The sequence below is a fragment of the Alosa alosa genome, chromosome 17, assembly GCF_017589495.1.
Source record: "Alosa alosa isolate M-15738 ecotype Scorff River chromosome 17, AALO_Geno_1.1, whole genome shotgun sequence".
NCBI classification, from domain to species: domain Eukaryota; kingdom Metazoa; phylum Chordata; class Actinopteri; order Clupeiformes; family Clupeidae; genus Alosa; species Alosa alosa.
Genome location: NC_063205.1, coordinates 13992911 through 14014643, shown reverse-complemented (window position 1 = coordinate 14014643; position 21733 = coordinate 13992911). Strand labels below are relative to the sequence as shown.

The 21733-nt window shown below is 44.1% G+C and overlaps 1 protein-coding gene across 2 annotated transcripts in view; it reads right to left on the bottom strand.

The window, feature by feature from the left end:
- The window catches only part of LOC125310600, an 82508-nt gene that overhangs the window by 30031 nt on the left and 30744 nt on the right, over positions 1–21733 (bottom strand). The gene's annotated exons all lie outside the window — the stretch shown is intronic.

Below are 21733 nucleotides of genomic sequence, written 5' to 3'. Positions count from 1 at the left end.
TATTTAACTGTTCAGTCATTCCAACTATATTAAACCTCATCTACCTAGCAACCAATATAGTTTGTTTTTACTCTATGATATTTTACATCATATTTTTTGCATTTTCATGCACTGTATTTCCTTCAGGAAATGCTTTTCTAGTTACACATAGAACCTGGCCAATACATATTTTAATGTCTAAATCAGTGGTCACCAATCCGTCGATCGCGATCGACCAGTAGATCTTTAGGACTTGCCCAGTAGATCCCGAGAATAACAGGACAATTAAAAACAGTCACCAAATTCCCACATGTCAGCTAACGTTTACAGGGCGTAGCCTACATTTCAGCGTGGGATAGGATAGCACATGATTTATTCAAGACCTAGCCATCATAATGCAAGAAATTCCTGCATACATTTACAGTGCTGTCTGATAACGTTAATCTAATAATGGAGCAGCGTGAATGCGGGACCGGACGAACTAACTTCTGACTTGAACCGAACGTAACCCCATGCAGACACACACGCGCACAGCACCACTTTGCAGGTGCGCCTCTCTCTCTCTCTCTCTCTCTCTCTCTCTCTCGCAACAGGACTTGTCACCGCTGAAGTCAAATTATGTTAGGTGCTTCTACATCAACTGCTAACTGACAGAAAATAAAAAACAAAAGTTTAGCGATCAGGAATTTGTTCTCCATTTGAAGAATGTAATCGATTGCGGACGTGCACAGACACGGAGTGCATTGTAGGCCTAGGCTTACTTTCACTTTCTAGAGTACGCATTAATTACGTGAAAGATGCTTCATACCAAAACAGCGATCAAACATCATATTTATCATGAGGTATTGTCACAAACACTTACTCCAATTTGAAAATCAAAACCAAAATCATGTAAGTAAAGACTATGTTAAAGTGTTGTTATCTCATTGACGCCTGTATAAGGGGGTGGAGGATGTGATATTTTTGACCTGATACATTAGCCTAAATAAAAGGCCTTAAATTGGAAGTATTTTAGCTTTGATTTTCTTTTGACGCTTCAAGGTAGATCTTGCCTTTGTTCAGGGTGAGGTTAGGGATCTTAGGCTCAAAAAGGTTGGTGACCACTGTTCTAAATGATGAGGAGTTTTCACCAATATCCCAAGTTCGAAAAACGTTCTGAGTGGCTAAAAGGGGCCTGGGTTCTTAGGAGAAAGAGACATCTCTCAGGCCCCTAGAAGCATAAAAGGCAGAGCGCAGGCACATTCAGATCAGATCTCATCGGGGAAGCAGCTGTTACCCATCGCTCTCTTGCCTGACGATCCAGTCCTGACGCTGTTAGAATTGTATCAACAGTCTTCAGCATCTCAGGGCAGCCGTGGCCTACTGGTTAGCACTTCGGACCTGTAACCGGAGGGTTGCCGGTTCGAACCCCGACCAGCAGACACGGCTGAAGTGCCCTTGAGCAAGGCACCTAACCCCTCACTGCTCCCCGAGCGCCGCTGTTGATGCAGGCAGCTCACTGCGCTGGGATTAGTGTGTCCTTCACCTCACTGTGTGTTCACTGTGTGCTGAGTGTGTTTCACTAATTCACGGATTGGGATAAATGAAGAGACCAAATTTCCCTCACGGGATCAAAAGAGTATATATACTTATCTCTCGTCTTGGTGTTCTCCTTCGGGTCCTTTGACATCAGAGTGCTTATTGAGATTGGAGGTTCGAGAAAGTGGTTAATTTTCCACAACACATCCTTTCTCCAGTTTCATTTTTGCTGTTGTTGCGAGCGAGTTTAGGCCTATAGACTACGATATGGGAAATACTTTATACAATCAGCTTCAGAAATGAATGGGTTTTCCTTGGCCTGTGCTACACCTTTCCACCAAGTTGTGCGAAAATTGCAGTTTTTGCGATGTTGACAAACATGCGTAACACATGATTCTGATACCGTGGCAGTATTAATTAAACCGTGGGGGGCCGCCATGCTGAAATAAACGTAGAGGAAACACTGCAGTGATGATGAAATTTTGCGCTCAGCTGTAGCCTAGGCCTGCTAGTGGTGAGTCTGTTATAGTCTATTTACTTTTATTGTAGCCTATGCACCTATTCTATTAAACGCTGTGTGCTAATCTATTAAACACTATAGACTATGACCGCTATGTTCTTGCACTATTTTCCCCCATGATCATATTGTTTCAGTTATCCAAAAGGCTTGAAGGATGCTCTTTATTATTGCAATTTTGGAAAAATAACTAATAAAAGCCGTCAGTGCTCATGTAATTTTCCTGGAGTCTGCCCCTGACTGACTTCCAAATGGAATGTGACTTGTGTATGTGTGTGTGAAATAGTGATGTGTGCCCAGCCTGTCCTATGATAATAAATATGATGGACAAGTCATGTCATGTGTAGGGCACAAATCATTTTAATAATTTATATAATTTTAATTTCTTATGTAACTGTTACTTTTAAGTTGGAGGCCTTTTCTATGTGTACTCAATGTGACTGGTCAAAGAGGATGACAGTACCCAATGCTGTAAGGAAAGAATGATGGTATGTAGAGGCAACATTTATCTGAGGCCTATCTGACGCAGGGGTGCCACCAAGGGGTGGCTGCGGCCACCACAACATAAACTCTGGCCACCCCTGGCTATGTGGCCAACGGACGCAAAATGTGTCCAAATTCACATTCTCTGTTGAATTGCTCACAGAGTACTTATCACACATAAATTACACAGATATCACGTGAAAGAGCATACCTGAGATTTCCCATGATGATATTACTGGTTGGGTATACATGGCATTTAATCATATTTCCATTGTGCACACAGCGCTTTGTCTATCTCCACACCCATTACTTTCGGTGTTATATCTCACAAACACCTTGGTCAAAACATAGCAAATCTTATATCAAAATAAACAGCAGACCTTTCCGAACGCGGGGATATGAAGCATTCCTCTGTACAGTAAGTGGATCCCGAGTAATGCAATTTTGAACATGACATGCACAGACCAACTGTGCTTTTGAATAGATATTTCTACCAACATGCTTCGGGTGGCATGGATGCAGCACAAAGTATTTTTCCCAAAGGCTGACCTAAGATATATGCAAGCATGATCACATCATACTTTCCCAGATATGGGTAGCCTAGACTGTCATGAAAACCATATAGCCTAGCTAGAGCTCTTGTGTAATATCAATAAAAGTGCAGTTGTGTTGTTTTGTTGAAGTGAATAACAATTACCCAATTACAGTTCTGAAAACAAAATAATCATTTAAAAAAGTGATTAATGAAAATGCATTAAAATGAAAGATATAGCATCTTCTTATGTGTCCTAATCAAGGCTTTGAACCGGTTCAAGGAACAAAAACCAGAAACTTTTGATGTTTTGCTAGGAACAGAAAGGAAACCAGAAACTTTTTGTTATGTTCTGGAACAGAACCGTTTATCTAAAATAATGGTAACCAGTTATTAATACCGTTATTTTTTTTCGTTCTTTGACAAGATTTTTGTGCAATATAACCTGGTGAGGTTCACTTCCCGTCGTTTACTGTTGGATAATTTTGTACGCTTTGATGCAAAAAAGACAGGAGCCAGTGATCCAAAAAACAAATTGTACTGCAAAGAGAGAGAATGATACAAAACAATGGTTCGTACCAAGACTGTGTTCTGCAGGCAAGCTTCTTTTAGATCATACAATCAGGGTGTTAACATATGGCCTAAAATATGATATGACATATCTCGTTACTTTGTAACGCATTACTCCCAACACTGCTTATGACATCATATGAGAATGGTGTAACTTTTTTCCCCCCTGGTACCTTGTAGAACATTTAGAAAGAATAATTTTATTTAAAAATCTTTGATACTTTGAAGTAATACTTTGAAATGTATTTACTGAAAAAAAAAATGAAAGAAATAAAAAAAAAAGTCTGTGAGGACATCCTGAGTGTGAGACAGAGTCCTGTGGCCTAGGAGGAACTGTGGAGCCTGGCATGTGAGGGAGAGAGAGAGAGACGCACAGTCCGGAGCCTAGTAGAGGCACGCAGAGTCCAGCAAATGTGATTGAAGCAGTGGTTGGTTAGACCTGGAGTGAGGTTGAACTTGATTGAACAAAAGACTATTTATGAAGCAAAAAACATCATTTTAAGCAGCATCAGCGAGCATAAGATCTGAAGCATACCCATTGTCTGGAAAAATTCTTTTCAGAGAATTTGAGAAATTCAGAGAATTCTTTCTCCTGCGCGGCGGGTCCCATTACAGAATGCAAAGTCTTACTTCACTGGGGAAAATGCTATTGATGGAACCATCGATGGGTCAGCGTCATTTGAGATGAAGCTGGAGTCTGAAGTGCCTTACATAGTTTTGCTCAGTAGGGAGCGAAGATTAATGTGGAGATGTCTTGAATGCTCGGGAGGAGGGCATGAAATTGAGTTAGCCATGGCCCAGTTTCTCCCAGTGTATAAGATACATTGTATTACATTGAGGCGTCATGAGTTTTTTCTGTTCGTTGTTGTGGGTTTTATGGAAATATATCCTTTAGTTTATATATCTTTTATGTAGTATCTTTATTCTGTGTAATATCATTATTTTGTGAAGCTGAATTATGGTTAGTAAGTTGTATGTTGTATGTTTAAGTGTGGGAAAGGAAGACTGGTTTAAGTGAAAGAGTAGACCTTTCAGAAAATGTCATAAATAAGGGTTGGTGCTAGCCTGGCGGGCCATCCTATATCATTGAAATGTATAGTCTGGCATCGAACCATTCACCTCGCTTAATCCAAGGGGCGGGCAGAGAATTGTCTTTCAAACTGCCTAGGCATGCAATAGGCCAGCTTACTACGACCATATCCGTGATCCGGTCGGCAAAACGGCAAATACATCCTTCTTCGAAAAGGAATGACTTAAGTGCATTGTGTTGCTCAACTTTCAAAGAAAAGCACAAGTCCAACTTCTCCTAAGTTGACGCCAACGCCGATTCAAACAACCGCTCTTCGTTCGCCATAGCCACCTTCCTTATTGTTCACCGTCGCAGGACTGTCGTTATCCTGTTAAGCCCGCCTTAAGACAAAATAGAGCGCTGTGATTGAATAACATCCACGGTGTTAGCCAATAGAAATCCCTATGGTTTGATACTAGACGTACAGGCTGAGCAAATTAATTTGCTGCCGCTAGGGTGCGTCTAGATTTCTAGGCTAAGTTGGTGCCAGAAAATGTAAGCAAAACCTAAAGAATGTAGGAATAACAGGATGAGAGGGCAAAGGTGGAGTACCATACGTTACTTGGTCAGTTATCTGTAAACACAGATGGTGGGAAAGCCAGAGTGTGTGCTGTCTGGGATGACTTGAAGGGGTATAAAGGCTGGACAACAGCCAGAGGATGTTAGCTTAACTTACTTGCTTGCTTCACTAACCAATGCTCCGGAGTGCATTAAAGCCATCATCTGCAGTAAGAGAGAGTAATAATACACCTTCTGTCAAGATAATGGATGGCCCTAAGGTCAGAAGTCATATCAAAAATGCGCTGATTCAGGGGGGCGGGGGGCGTTACCTTCCAGATCATTCTTGATCATGTGAGGTAGGCGTGTCTTATGACATCATGATGGGAGGTCTTACTTTCTGCAGGCGTGTCTTATGACATCATACGAAGGGGAGGCGTTGTTTCTGGAACTTTCAGAAACAGCGGTGTAACTTTGGTCTGTACCTTGAAACCTTGTAGAACATTTAGACCTAAAGTAATACTTTTAAAATGTATTATTGAAAAATAAAAGAAATTGAAATCTGTAGTCTGTAAGTCTGTAAAACCTGAGTGTGAGACAACAGAGTCCAGTCAGTGTGTGTGGCCTAGGAGGAGGAGGAATTTGTGCGGAGCCTGTGTGTGTGGCTTGCAGGGCAGAGAGAGAGGCCTCGGTTCAGAGCCTGGGTTCCCTGGGCTCCCTGTGTTCAGAGCCTGGGTTCCCTGGGTTCAGAGCCTGGGTTCCCTGGGCTCCCTGTGTTCAGAGCCTGGGTTCCCTGGGTTCAGAGCCTGGGTTCCCTGGGCTCCCTGTGTTCAGAGCCTGGGTTCCCTGTGTTCAGAGCCTGGGTTCCCTGTGTTCAGAGCCTGGGTTCAGAGCCTGGGTTCCCTGTGTTCAGAGCCTGGGTTCCCTGGGTTCAGAGCCTGGGTTCCCTGGGCCTAGTAGTAGAGGCAGGCTGGCAGAGTCCTGGGGATGCCTGCGAGAGAGAGCCTGGAGTCTGGAGCTCCTAGGCGTACGTCTTCTCCCTCTGATGGTTTGACTGCAAATGACTGAAAAACGGGAGGTCTGGGGGCGTGATTAAAAAAATGGGAGGAATCAAAAATGCCTGTGGGGTTGGGTTAGAGCCGGTGTGTACAGGCACAGTAGGGGAGGAACTTGCACATGTATGTTGCAAACGCAGGCATTCCTTAAGCATTAAGACACGCTGGGCCATCAAGGACGAGGGTCGTAAAAACAAAGAGGATAAAAGGAGCAGATACAATCAGGCCTGGGCAACCCTTTTAAAATTCTCTTTTAAGCCTTATGGCATGCGGTTGGAAGTTCAAGCACAATAGGGGGTAGTGTAGGATTACACACATGTAGCCTATGTTGCAAACGCAGGCATTCCTTAAGCATTAAGACACGCTGGGCCATCTAGGACGAGGGTCGTAAAAACAGAGAGGATAAAAGGAGCAGATACAATCAGGCCTAGGCAACCCTTTTAAAATTCTCCTTTAACTACATAGCTCTCAGTAAAAATTTCAAGTTTTTGCCTGAAATTGCACTGTGCCTACTTACAAGGGCATTGTTCCCACCTCTTTTGGGGTCAACCATCAAGTGCTGGACCTCTATAGAAAGCTAGGACCTGTAGCTTTCGTAGGAAGCAGTCACGATAACTGTGTGATGTACTGACAAAGAGCTACAGAGGCTAGAATATAGTTTTTTTCTTTCTGCCGGATTACAAGCATCTCTGAACTGACCACATTTCAGCCCTCTAGGTCACTTGATATCCCTTAGAAACACAACTGAGCCCTAGCACCAGGTCTTGTGAAGCTGTGTGCAAAAGTTGATAAATATAGCAGCATCAGCATGCATAAGAGGTGAAACCTAGGCTAGCCATTGTGTGAAAATGGCTGAGCAGAGAATTCCTTCTCCTGCACGGAGGGTCCCATTACAGCCTGCAAAGCCTCACTTCGCTGATGAAAATGCTAATGATGGAAGCAGCGGTGCTTTTACAACATTCCAATTACAAATTCCTTCTTTGGCGCGGAGGGTCCCATTACAGCCTGCAAAGCAATACCTCACTGATGAAGATGCTAATGTTGGAACCGGAGAGGGGTCAGCGTTATTTGAGACGGGGCCACAACCTGAACAGCCTTGGAACGTTGTTTTGCTCGGGAGGGATCGGAGATTAATGTGGAGATGTCTCGAGGGTTTGGGAGGAGGAGTCGAAGTAGAGTTGGGCATGATACAGTTTCTCCCCGGTTATAAAATGCATAGTTTTAAATTGAAGCCTCAGGAGTTTTTTCTGTTTGTGTTGGGATGTCAAAGCGTCAACCAAAGCATTGCTACACCATCCAGTGGGTTTAGCGCCTTGATTGAGGTTATGCTTAATCAGAGTTTGTACAAACATTATTCAAAGAGCATTTATATCGATGGTCTCTCCAAAGATGTTCTAGTTATCCGTATGTGCAAGGATGTGACTCGGATTAACGTGTTTCGTTTGAGAAGAATGAACGCAAGAAAGCGTGATATTGTTGTACCAAGACAAATGACCTTTCATCTAATAGATTTACCCATACTGTTTCAAACCTTACAGGAAATTGAGTACCATTTGAATGTAAAAACTACACATCTACAATATTCCCCGCATATACCTCCAAATGATGAAATGAATGATATTGAAAAGGAAACGGTATCGTCCGAGTTATCAATGATGGAACTCGACTCACCGGCGAATGAAGCAAATGAGATGATGCAATATAAAAGTTTTTCAACACCGACACCTGCACATTTGATGTTTAAACGTGTTTACTTTTAAGAATGAAATAAACTTTTATTTTATTTCTTCATCAGTGTTCTTGCCTCATCTCTATCAACAATGTTGTTTGTAGACTTGATTTTTTGTTTTAAAAAGACCCCGAGTCACACGCACACATGTGCGCTTCAATCACTTGCTGAGCCCCGGCGTCTCCACTCGGGGTGAAACAATACCCTAACGTTCAAGGTTAGGGTCAAAGTTTAGAGAAGAAATGCACCTTATCTGATCATCATCCTTGAGAGAGCGTTTTAAAAATAAAATAGCAGCGACTGAACGATCGGGCCTTTCATACAAAGCACCATGCATGCAAGCCTCCTATTCATACAAGAGTCATATACACAATCCCTAATGAATGTAAGAAACGGGGCAGGCTTAACTCTTATGCAGATTTTTCGAAAAACGCAACCCGTCAAGTCACGAGACATTGACTGCACATGCAACACACACACACACACACACACACACACACACAGGCGCCTCGATGGCTGCCTGCGTCTCACTGCCTCAACTCATGGTAAAACAATACCATACTTGCAAGGTGAGGTCTAAGTTTAGAGAAGAATGTCAAAAGACTATTGCATTCTTTTTAGCCTTGGGAGGAGAATAAAAAGCAGCTCATGTTTAGTGGTGTTATAGAGAAGACAGCAAAGAACTTGTTTCCTGATCCGAGAAGAGAAGGCCAAACAAAAGAATTCAGCAGAGCACGATGGAAGAGGCTAGATCTACAACCGCAAATATTAATGAAGGGTAAGACTTTATGTTCTCTTTTCCCTTTTCATATGGGCTACCCTTTTCATATAGGCTACGTTAATATATTTACTGCATCATTCATATAAACCTTAATACTTCTTTTATAGCATAGGCCCACACTCTGCGAGTGAGGAGACATTATTAAACCCGCCCCATCACGGTAAGTTTGAGACCTAGGCCTGTAGAGTATGAAATAATTTTGTTCTGGAATATTCTTACATTCATACACAATGTTTTTACGTGTTTGTAGGCGGAGAAACCAGTAGTGCAATCGGTAAGTGTTATTTCAACCTGTTTTACCCTTCCATTCGCTTGGAGGGAGAGAGGAAATGACTGCTTCGAACATTTAAAACGTTTTTAGAGGTTTCAATAAACAATCAAACAAAGGTCCTAAATCATAGCTTATGTTCTTTTCCACAGATGGTAGCGATGAAATCATGCAAAGCAGAGATTTCCAGGGTGAGTAGACCGTATGGTGAAATGTTCAGTTACATTACATTGCATTAAACCGTCTTGCATACGCAGGCTATAGCAGTCTGTAATATTAGCCTACACGGGAATCACATCAGAGCAACTTTCAGGCACAGAGCACTAGCCCCAGCTCCTTAACCACGAGGCTATACTAGCACACTCCATAAAATAGACTTTGGCGAAACCCTGGGATTGAACAGTCAAACGCTCTCCCATCCGAGCTATTTCGCCCGCTCAATACCCTATCCTCGTAGACCTATCGCTGTTTGTAACATTTGTTTTCTTTTGCTAGATATACTAGGCCAACTCGATACCGAAGGATTGGAACGTAAGTAGGCTAGCTGTAGCCTATACGTAACATAGTTATTCAAATTGTTAGACTATTCAAAATGAAAATATGTTTTTAATAAATATGCTTTTTCTTCATACAGAATTTCTTGATCCTGAAATTAGATACCAAAGGATCAAGAGGCGCTCTTTTCCCCGACGCATTGCCTTGATCGAGCCAACGATAGTGAAGTTTAATGCCCTTAAAAACAAATGATGCTTGCTAGCTCATTGTCTGAAGACTGCTCTAACCTATTGTATGTACAGTAGGGGCCTCCATTAACAAACCATCACGTAACAGTATGTGAAATTTGAAAAAACATGTCATAGACAACATATAACAGCTGTATGTACATATACTGTAGATGTTTGTATCATTAATTTGTATGACAATGAAAATGTGTTTTTTCTATTTAGCTTTTAAACTATTTAGATTTACCATTGTAAATGTGTTTGTGTGGGTGACAATACATTTTTATCAAAATCATTATTTGGTGAAAAGGTTATCATGGCGGACCCTCTAAATGTGGTTTACTATACACACCATCCAGTGAGGGGTCTTTCGGCGATAAAACAAGATTAAAAGAAGCTGTATTTAAAGATACAGGTGTACGTTTGTCTGACAAAGATGTCACCGACTGGTTATCTGTCGAAGATTCTTATACACTTCACAAAAATATGCATGTTAATTACAAGAGAATTGTTTTGTTTTAACAGTTCCAAGCAGACTTGGTGGATGCCTATGTACTCAAAGTAGAATGATAACTTTAAATATACGTTGACACACATAGACATTTTTAGCAAATATGCCTGGATATGTGTTCTGAAAATAATAATAATAATTGTATAAATAGTTGAATCCATTTTAAAGGAGGGGGGCCTCAGAAATTGCATGCAAATGGACCGTGGGACAGAAATCTTCAACAAACATATTTTTTTGTATTATAAGGAGACTATTATACTTTAATAACTCAACAGCACTGAAGAAACATATTGTAAGCCTGTTCATTTAAAACAAATAAAACTCCCTCTGACGATGGTGACTTTAAAACTGACTGTGGACACTAATCTGACGGCAGTGACAGTGGCCTCATTACAACATACAATTCCAAAACTTATACCACTCAAGTCAATAGCTTCTTGCTTAACAACTTTGTTATTTTTTGTACCAAAAGTTAAATAATCCTAAGCACTGAGATAAAAAATGTTCAAGGAATATAAAGTACAATTAAGCAATATCATTATTAAAAGTAGCCATCCCCATATCATCAAATATCAAATTATCATAAAAAATGAAGTCATTACCAGTAGGAATTATGCATCACTGACATTATCTTAAACCATCAGTAGTTATTATCATGAACTATCTGTCAAAATAAGCCCCGCCCCTGAAACGTCATAAATCACGTCATAACCACACCTCCTTTTTATGCAAATTAGCCACGTGGTTGTCGCCACGTGTTGTTTGTTATTGTTTTGTGAGTCATGTGACAGTCATGTGACTGGTGTCAAACCCCTGGGCGGCCATATTGGATGTAAAGTCATGTGACAGTCATGTGTCTGGTGTCAAACAATGCCACGCCCCCTTGGCATCCATATTGGATGTAGTGTCATGTGACAGTCATGTGCCTGATGTCAAACCCCTGGGCGGCCATATTGGCCCCCAAACCCCCATGTGTGTTTTGTGGATAATGGGGAATCAGATAAACTTTGTAAGAGTTGTATATGTTTAGTGGTAAATGGGGCTAAATACAAAGTGTGCTGCTAGGATGGCCGAGTGGTTAAGGCGTTGGAGCCAATAGATGTTTGTATCCTCGTGGGTTCGACCCCCACTCCTAGCAACTATATTAAAGGCTGAGAGTAGAATGAAGTTTACTTTTATTTTTTGATAAGTCCTAGAGATGTTGAGAGATATGGACTAAAAAAATTTTTTTTAAATAAAAAAGTTTAAATTGGTTACCATATTGCTAGGCGCTTTGGTTAAAAAGGTGTCAGCCAAATCCCATTTACTGTAATTTTTATAACTAGAATCATGGGGTCGTGTGTGTGTGTGTGTGTGTGTGTGACCAAATGGGTCTATGTCTGGAGGAGGGGTTGGGTCTATGCCCGGAGGAGGTGTTGGGCCCGGGCATGTCTCTGAGTTTATTGTTTGAAGTCCCCTTCATGTGTCTTATCAAACAGTTGGCTCGGCTCAGGCGTGCTGTTTAACTGACTACAATCACAATGGTTAATTATGTATGTATGTATTGGGGGTCTATGATTCCCCCACACTTTGTAGAGGAGGTGTTGGGTCCGGACATGTCTCTGAGTTTATTGTTTGAAGACCCTTTCATGTATGCACCATATAGAGGGCTAGACGCTGTCGTCCTGTTTAACTGATTACATACACAAATGTATCTGTGAGAAATGATAGCTTCAGCGAAAGTTCTACTAGGAAGACTCGTAGTGTAGCTTACTCCTCCCATGCTTACACGGAGCCAATCTTAGCTTTGCCTACTTTTGGGAAAGCCCTGCAATCTGATCATTCACTCATTCAATCAGCGCTAGCCTATAGGAATTCAGTGGGCTCTTTAAATATGTACCACCTAACACTGCTTCTGCTTCTCAGTGCGCTGACTTTGGACGCCCTAGCTCAGGCTTCAGCGTGGACCTGGGCTCTCTGCATTTTTTACATTCGCCCCTTCTGCCCTCAGTGGCGTTACTTGTTACAATCCTACGCTTCGTTTGCTGCGCTGTTCAGACCTGTCGTCCTTCAGTCAGGGCCACTGCATGTCGCTTCATCGCTAATCTCTGCCTATCGGAGCCAGTCACGCTCACGCTGTTGCAGCCTTCAATTCACGATAGCCTACTGCCGGGTCGCCGTCCTCGCGCAACTCTGTTGCAGGCCCATGTCGTTTTCGGCAACAATTTCTCAAGCTTCAGCGTCTGGTTGGTAAGGTTATCGTGCTCTCTTCCCAAGCTCCTCGAGCTGGGCTACACTCTACCCAGTCATGCAACCTGCTTGCCAACGATATTCGGCGGGCAGCAAACTAACTTGTCTGACACGGTTTAACTTTCACTTAAGCCTCCTTACATAATTCCTGCTGATTTTATTATCCTTTGCGATGTGTGCTGTAAATTGCTGGCCTGCACCACGCTGCCGTTGAACCCAACCCTGTATTAAGACCTGAATTTTAATTGATGTTCTACACTCACTGTGGTTATCTCGATGTCTACCTTGGTTGAGCGTCGTCAAACCAGTTGTCTTTTTGTGTAGCCTCTTAATTTGCCTCGCTGCTCGTTGGGCTGCATAGGCTTTAGGCTAGGCTACTCGTCTGCTGGACCTTCGGTTCAGGTATCACTCCTTGTGCATGGCTGCGGGAAGCCAGTTCATCGTTGCATTCGTTTAATCATCTGGGATTCGTCCCATACCTTCTGGTAGGAAGTCTACGGCCTTCCTCGGGTGATTCTCTGCATGCACTTGCCGTTGCTCAAACTACTCTCAGCTACCGCTGATCTGTGATGTCCCAGGTATGCGTGGCGTCCCCGGCGTTTTCAGCTATCTGGGTTCTCAATTTTGGGGGTCTTACACCAAAGCTCGAACCAAAATGACGGCGCCCGCCCATGGTCATCAATTGCCAGTATGTCACACAAGCTATTATCTAGGCAATAATAGGTGTTTTCTTTTCAATGCCCGTATTATGTCAGTGTTCATGAGCTGACACCACAATGTGGGCTCATGCCCACATGGTTGAGCTTTTAATTAAGAAGCTGTGTCATTTGTGTATGTAACATATCCTTCTAGCGTCTTTTGTATGGTTAAAATGTCTTTTCTGATTCCGTATCGTGTATTGGGTTCCTAGGAATTCTATGGCAGGCCTCACTTTGCTCACTGCCCACCAGTGGGTCGCTTCAGCACTCCATATATTGGTTTTAATGGTTACCGGCTGTTCATGATTATGTCGGCAATTTTACATTTTGCTAGTTGTGGTTTAAATGGTGGCCTATGCTGGAAGTTCGTTGATCACGACTACCGGCTGGTTGTTTTACTGATGACGATGCTACATTTCACCTGTCTAACCACTCCTTCCTTCTCGCAGGTCAAACGGAGCGGTCCATCATCACTGGCAGACTCAAGTCTCCTAAAGGCCAACGCCGCGCCCTTCATGCACTCTCTTTAGACAACGGGTCTCTGCGTGTCCGTGTGATTTCAGCCCATCTAGTCACGCCATCAGTCACATTGATTGCTGACTCGAATTGCTGTTTTAGCAGGATCCTCTGCAAATAATGTGTACTCTAATTTCCATTCTCCATTTTGCCTTGGCTGTTTTGTTTTTGGCAGATATGCTCACCCGAAGTGATCGCGCCAGGAAGGGACGTGCAAGTTCCTTTTACATTCTCCTCCCAATCTTTAATTTGCTAACCCCTGCAGGTGCATCATGCCTCCCCTCTTCCGTTGAGGGGATGCAGTTCGATCAATGGAGAAGCAGTTCCACATATCACACTAACATCTACTTTCTTACAGGGATGGCAGTGCGGTTCACAGAATCACGCATGTCGTGTGGATCATGTTTCCAGTTCATACTGGAGGGGTCATCCCTCCGTCTTCACAAATCTCGAAGGCCAAGCTTTCGAGGATATCTCCTCTTGTAGCACGGCTTAAAACTAGCCTTCCTAATCCCAGCACTTATCACCTGTCTAGAACTGACTCTTGACTGTGTAAAACCGGCACTCACTGATGCACTTTTCGTTATTGTGCTCTACCTTGTAAATTGTTTTAATTGCACTGGCATTGTGGGAGAATTGTTTTAGCTTTAACCTGTTTGCCGTCACGTTGGTCTAGGTTGCCCTAGGCGCTGGTTGCCAGCTCACTGTCCAGATTGCCTTGGACGCCGGTTGCCCGGCTCATGGCCTTCGTCTAGGTTGCCCTAGGCGCTGGTTGCCAGTTTGGTCCAGGTGGCCCTGGATGCGGTTGCCCGGCCGTCATGTCTGTCTGGTTTGCCCTGGGCGCTGGTTGCCCAGCTCATGGTTCAGGATACGCTATACGGTCAATGTTAACTGCCTGATTCGGACTTTGACGCAATTGGATGACACTCACGTCTGTCATCTGTTTAGATCGCCTCTGGCCCGCTATATCAGCTACACATATATTGGTTCCAGCGATGCAAGGGGCAAAAGTTCGTGCATCATACTCCTTGCCAGACTCGAGTCTCTCCCTGAGCAAATGCTTCCGTGAGAACTCTGGATTCCCAGGGTACATTGTCAGTCGCTTTGATTAAAAATGTCCTGGCCACATGGAATGTCGGCGTGAATGCACACCCCTCCACTCACTCAGGGGCCAGTGCTTGGCGCATGACTAATATAATTTCTGCATCCAGTTGGGCGATATGTATTGCTTATTCTCTCCTCTTTGCTACCTTTACTCATTGTCTCTCCAGCAGCCAGTTCTAAACTGTGTACTATCCTGCCACAGTGGTGCAGCTGGTATAGCAAGCTCGCGTTAAGTCATTCTCAGAGCTCCTCTGCACTCTGAGATGCATAAGCACCATGGTGGTACCCCAGCACTCATCTGTTCGTTGTCTCGTCATATTTCAGTAACATATGTTTCTTCCTCCTGTCACATACAGGCATGAATTGTCCTGAAGTCCTTTGTCTACGTCGCAAGGTCATGCTTCCCTCGCATTACTGATGCTGCTCATCTTATTTTGGGGGGCTTTCCAAGAGCAGGTGCTAAGGTGTAGCTCACACGCATCCATCTTGGCCTTGGGTCTGCAGCTCATGCATTCATCTCACTCTAGCCGCTCACACATCTGGCTTCACAAGCACTAGTCTTCTACAAAACTAGTCATAATGCTTATCTATCCTAAATATTAAACCACATGACCCGATCGCGAATATACTCAAGCACCCATATCAACTAACTCATTGCTCCGGTCCCAAGCATCTGCAACCACAAGCTCTATTCCCCTGCATTGATCCTGAGTACATCATGTTTAACCTTTTAACCCTAACCATGTTTTGCTTCCCTGGTCCCCGTTCACTACCTTAAACTACGGCTCACACTTTACCCGATTTTCAGCAGCCATCTAGCTAGCGTGCTGCTTAAATGTAACCTCTCTTCAAAGAGGTTCACTTCTCACTCATTCGCATCGGGGCAGCCAAGACTACCCGACCAAAGGGGCTATCCCGTCATCCATCAGGATGCATCAAACTAACTCCTCTTGACATTTTCGATGCTCAGAAGTTGCTCTCCCATGTTAACTCAGGTACCTCATTTTACCTTCACAAATCCTGGTGGCGGTGGTTAAATTCTGGCATTAAGCCTTGCACTAATTGCTGAAACATATTGGGCCCCAGCATGCGGTAGCTTGTGGTGATTTAGTCTCAGCCATGGGCATGTTGCCCTTTCACTGATTGCCCAGCTCGTTCGGACGCTTATGGTTCAGGTCACTTCGCGATTCGCCCGGCTCGTGATGCTGCGTCTAGGTTGCCCTAGACACTGGTTGCCAGTTTGGTCCAGGTTGCCCTGGATGCGGTCGCCCGGCCATCACATCGGTCTAGGTTGCCCTATCGCTGGTTGACCAGCTCATGGTTCAGGTCGCACCGTCGCCCGGTTGCCCGGCTCGTGGCGCTTCGTCTAGGTTGCCCTAGGCGCTGGTTGCCCAGTTCGGTCCAGGTTGCCCTGGATGCGGTCGCCCGGCCCGTCCGCGTTGGTCTAGGTTGCCCTAGGCGCTGGTTGCCCAGCTCACTGTCCAGGTTGCCTTGGCGCCTGTTGCCCGGCTCATGGCCTTCGTCTAGGTTGCCCTAGGCGCTGGTTGCCAGTTTGGTCCAGGTGGCCCTGGATGCGGTTGCCCGGCCGTCATGTCTGTCTAGGTTGCCCTAGGCGGCTGGTTGCCAGCTCATGGTTCAGGTCGCGTAAAATGCGCCCGGTTGCCCGGCTCGTGGCCTTCGTCTAGGTTGCCCTAGGCGGCTGGTTGCCAGTTCGGTCCAGGTTGCCCTGGATGCGGTCGCCCGGCCGTCCGTTGGTCTAGGTTGCCCTAGGCGCTGGTTGCCAGCTAATGGTCCAGGTTGCCTTGGACGCCGGTAGCCCGCACGCGTCGTGGTCTAGGTTGCCCTAGACGCTGGTTGCCAGCTCGCGCAAGCACTAAAGTCCAGGTTGCTCTGGATGCGGTGGCCTGGCTCGTCACGATGTACTAGCTTCGCTAGTCACTGGAAGCGCCCAGATCGTGAAGTGCTTATGGTCCAGGTTGCCCTGGGCTTGGGTTGCCCGACGCGCATTGGTCTAGGTTGCCCTAGGCGCTGGTTGCCAGCTCGTCAAGCTTCTAAATCCCACTAAAGCGAAAGCATGCTGCGGGCCCCCACTACAACCCTAGGTTTATGGTTAACACCTAGCTACTTTAAAATTCTGTTGGCGTCCTGGCACAACGTCTTCACCCTGGCCCAGTCATGCTGTTTAATTCATCTTGTATGTATACTAATGTCTCTGCTCCTCTCAGAACCAGATTACTGAGTCACCGCCCTGGCGGGCATCACTCATCCTTTTGGGGGTAGGCTCCCGCCCTGCCTTCATCCATCGGCGGGAGGCGAGATCCGCTCATCGGCTGGGCCGGATCGAGGCGGGGCCTCACGCCAAAGACTGTTACCTATTCAGGACTCTATCATGCTTGCATCCAAGCCGTTCCTTTACTAATTAAATCGTTAACTGATTCTATTCTGTCTACTGAGTCTTTCTGGTAGAAATGATAGCTTCAGCGAAAGTTCTACTAGGAAGACTTCGTAGTATAACTTACTCCTCCCATGCTTACATGGAGCCAATCTTAGCTTTGCCTACTTTTGGGAAAGCCCTGCAATCTGATCATTCACTCATTCAATCAGCTAGCCTATAGAATTCAGTGGGCTCTTTAAATATGTACCACCTAACACTGCTTCTGCTTCTCAGTGCACGCTGACTTTGGCGTCCCCTCCACCTCCCCTCCAGCCACCTCTGCCAGCAGTCCCGTCCATCGGACGCGGTCTGCCTACCACATCTTCCTTCAGCCACCGCCACCAGTTGGTCCCCGTCTGCGTCGTGGGGGTAGGCTCCCCCCCCTGCCTTCATCCATCGGCGGGAGGCGAGATCCGCTCATCGCTGGGCCGGATCGAGAGGCGGGGCCCTCGCCAAAGACTGTTACCTATTCAGGACTCTATCATGCTTGCATCCAAGCCGTTCCTTTACTAATTAAATCGTTAACTGATTCTATTCTGTCTACTGAGTCTTTCTGGTAGAACTGTATATGGCTAGTGACAACTGTATGCATGCACGTAGAGTCATTATAACGATGTGTTTTGGTTGTGCTAGGTAGCCATGTGTCTGCCCTGATGTTGCTAACTACTCTGCATAGGGGATGTAAGCAGTTAGTGGATGGGGGTTAGGATCAAACAATTAAGCGGGTGATGGTTGAACCCGGAGACTTGCTGTCTGATGTTGCTAACTACTATTCATATGGGGATGTAAGCAGTTAGTGTATGGGGCTTAGGATCAAACAATTAAACGGTGATGCTGATTAGAACCGGAGACATGGTGTCTGATATTGCCAACTACTATGCATATCAGGATGTAAGTAGTTAGTGTATTGGACAGAGGATCAAACAATTAAAAGCGTATTGGCAGGGGTGGCGACTGTCTGGATCTGCATTTGTAATAAGGCCTATGGCATACAGTAGGCGGGGTGAAGAGGGACGTGGTCAATGTTCCGTTGACCAATTGAAGGCCAGGGGGCCAAACCTACAAACTAATGTAATGACATATTACCGGCCTACATTTTGAATGGTCAGCCCCTAAGGTTTAAAAATCCCTGTTAGAACATTCTGCCAGGTATTCATCAGTCTTCATCATTGACTTGTCTGTAGTCAGAAGATAGCTGTGCAGCATGGACCTCAGTACATGTGAGTATGTATTTGCATTAAGATCTATTTACCCTTACTGTCAATGGTTGTCTATAACATACATGAAATACTTTAATTGCCATTAACGCATTTTTTGTTTTTTTGTTTTTGTTTTTAACAGTTTGTCAATCCTTGGTGGTTCATTGAATACAAGTGGTGATCCTATAGCATCTAATGTTAGACCCGGATATCTAAGCCTACTTTGTAAGTCCCCCCAAGCTAAATATTACCTTGTGTGGAGATTTGTATTTGTTTATTCCTGTTTCCTATTCTTTTTTTATTAGTAGGCTATTTGTTAATAGTGTATTCTGATTGTTTCTACATTTTCAGTGCATGGTGATATACTTGACAAGGCAGAGGGTGATTGTGCTTCTGAAGGTATGGTTTCCTGGAGTTTACTGCTTGATATCGTGTCTTAATCTAAAAGTGTTTCTTTTTTATATTTACACATTCAATATCCATCCTATTTCATAGCCACACGAGACCCGGTTCTATCTGATGATAATCAGGTCACTCCGACACAACAGAGTCCATTCTGCCTGGCGTTTAATTGGATATACCGATCGGGGTGTCTGAAGTGGAGGATACATCGAGTGGGCCTACCCCACGGGGTCTACAGCCGCTACAGCGGGGTATCATCCGGCGTCGTATCTATCACAAAGCAACTGAGAAGCGTCGTCATTGTGATGTTGAAGATGATCTAACGAAACTGAGGGGTCTGCTAAAGCGGTTATATGTGGGTGTTCAAGAAGCGATTGGTAAGTTGAAATTCACCAATATCTGTTTATGATCAAATAAAACATGTGCTAGGCGCTCCCCATAGTAGGCTAATGTGTTAGCTATCATTTACAGATCTGACTACAATGGATGGCGCTTATAGGCCTTGGAGACGCATCTATCAACAACGGGGTTGCTTATTCAAGGACTATCGACCTATTGTCAAGACTCAATCAGAGGATATCAACCAGCGGATTTATGGACTGATACACAACTTGAAACATGGGATATTAATGGGCAGTTTTGATGACATATCTGACTGGGATATACTAAACGCTGTGGAAGCCAACGAATCCTGTGAAGTTCATAAAAGGTCAGTTTTAACGGTTGTTGATGACTTGGGGTCGGCTGGGCCCTCTGTAAGTAATGCTGTGTGTGATGTAAACTCAGGTCACTATAAGTACACAGATGCAGAATCAGCCTTGGATACTGTTGTGTTGATGCTAAATGATGCTAAGCCAAAATGTGGTGAACGTTTAAATACACACATGACTCGTAGTGCTACCGGTGTAGTAGATCCATGCGGCAATGCATTAGATCTGGTTGTTGGTGCTATGAAAATTCTGCATGAGGTCTGCAGAGATAATCAATGTCGCTACCAAGAATCATGCGAAGAATTTCGCAGTTGTTATGGATGGTATACAGAGCAGGGATGATACTTTTATGTTGATCTAGACTTTGTTAAAACCCTATTATGATAGATTGTCTAAGGGCTTTTTGTTTTGATTTGTAGCCTTTAGGTTTCTTTTTTTCTATTGCTGTTTTATTTTTTTAATTATTTTATACTAGTTATGATTGTACCGTGTGAAAGGTAGGCTATATATCGTAATTTAGTTTAAAAAGTCTTGAATAATTTGCTGAGTAATCATAGAGTAGCAATGCCTCCGCCACATAACGCGGCTAGAAATGATGAATCAAACAGCGGGGTGGCGACTTGAGCCGTCGATAAGCGTACAAAGAGATGGCTACCCTGACAGTGTTTAACACTCTGCAAAACAATGGTTGCTCAGCTTGTATTTCTGTTCAAATTCTGTTTCATGCGGCGATAGTAGGATTGTGGGTCAATGTTTTATGCAGAATCTAGTAGCTTGGCAGGCTGAGCAACCATTGTTTGCAGAGTGTTAACACTGTCAGGGTAGCCATCTCTTGCACGTTTATCAGAGGCTGCTCGTTGTCGTCACCCCCCGTGTTTGATTCATCATTCTAGCGGCGTATGTGGCTGGGAGGCATTGCTACTCTGTGATTACTCAGCAAATTATTCAAGACTTTTAAAACTAAATTAACAGCATATATAGCCTACCACACGTACAATCATAACTAGTATAAAAATAATTAAAAATAAAAAACAGCAATAGAAAAAGAAACCTAAAGGCTACAAATCAAAACAAAAAGCCCTTAGACAATCTATCATAATAGGGTTTTTAACAAAGTCTAGATCAACATAAAAGTATCATCCCTGCTCTGTATACCATCCATAACAACTCTGAAATTCTTCGCGATGATTCTTGGTGAGGCGACGTGATTATCTCTGCAGACCTCATGCAGAATTTTCATAGCACCAACAACCAGATCTAATGCATTGCCGCATGGATCTACTACACCGGTAGCACTATGAGTCATGTGTGTATTTAAACGTTCACCACATTTTGGCTTAGCATCATTTAGCATCAACACAACAGTATCCAAGGCTGATTCTGCATCTGTGTACTTATAGTGACCTGAGTTTACATCACACACAGCATTACTTACAGAGGGGCCCAGCCGACCCCAAGTCATCAACAACCGCTAAAACTGACCTTTTATGAACTTCACAGGATTCGTTGGCTTCCACAGATTTTAGTATATCCCAGTCAGATATGTCATCAAAATCCGCTCCATTAATATCCCATGTTTCAAGTTGTGTATCAGTCCATAACCAGCAGTTGATATCTGATTGAGTCTTGACAATAGTCGATAGTCCTTTGAATAAGCAACCCTGTTGTTGATAGATCGCCCAAGGCCTATAAGTCGTCATCCGTTGTAGTCAGATCTGTAAATGATAGCGAATCAACACATTAGCCTACTATGGGAGCCTAGCACATGTTTTATTTGATCATAAACAGATATTGGTGAATTTCAACTTACCAATCGTTTCTTGAACACCCACATATAACGCTTAGCAGACCCCTCAGTTTCGGTTAGATCATCTTCAACATCACAATGACGACGCTTCAGTTGCTTTGTGATAGATAATGGACGTCGGATGATACCCGCTGTAGCTGTAGACCCGGGGGGTAGGCCTACTCGATGCATCTCCACTTCAGACACCCGATCCCGGTATATATCCACCGTTAGCCAGGCAGAATGGACTCTGTTGTGTGGAGTGACCTGATTATCATCAGATAGAACCCGGTCTCCGTGGCTATGAAATAGGATGGATATTGAATGTGTAAATATAAAAGAAACACTTTTAGATTAAGACACGATATCGAAGCAGTAAACTCCGGGAACCATACCTTCAGAAGCACAATCACCCCTCTGCCT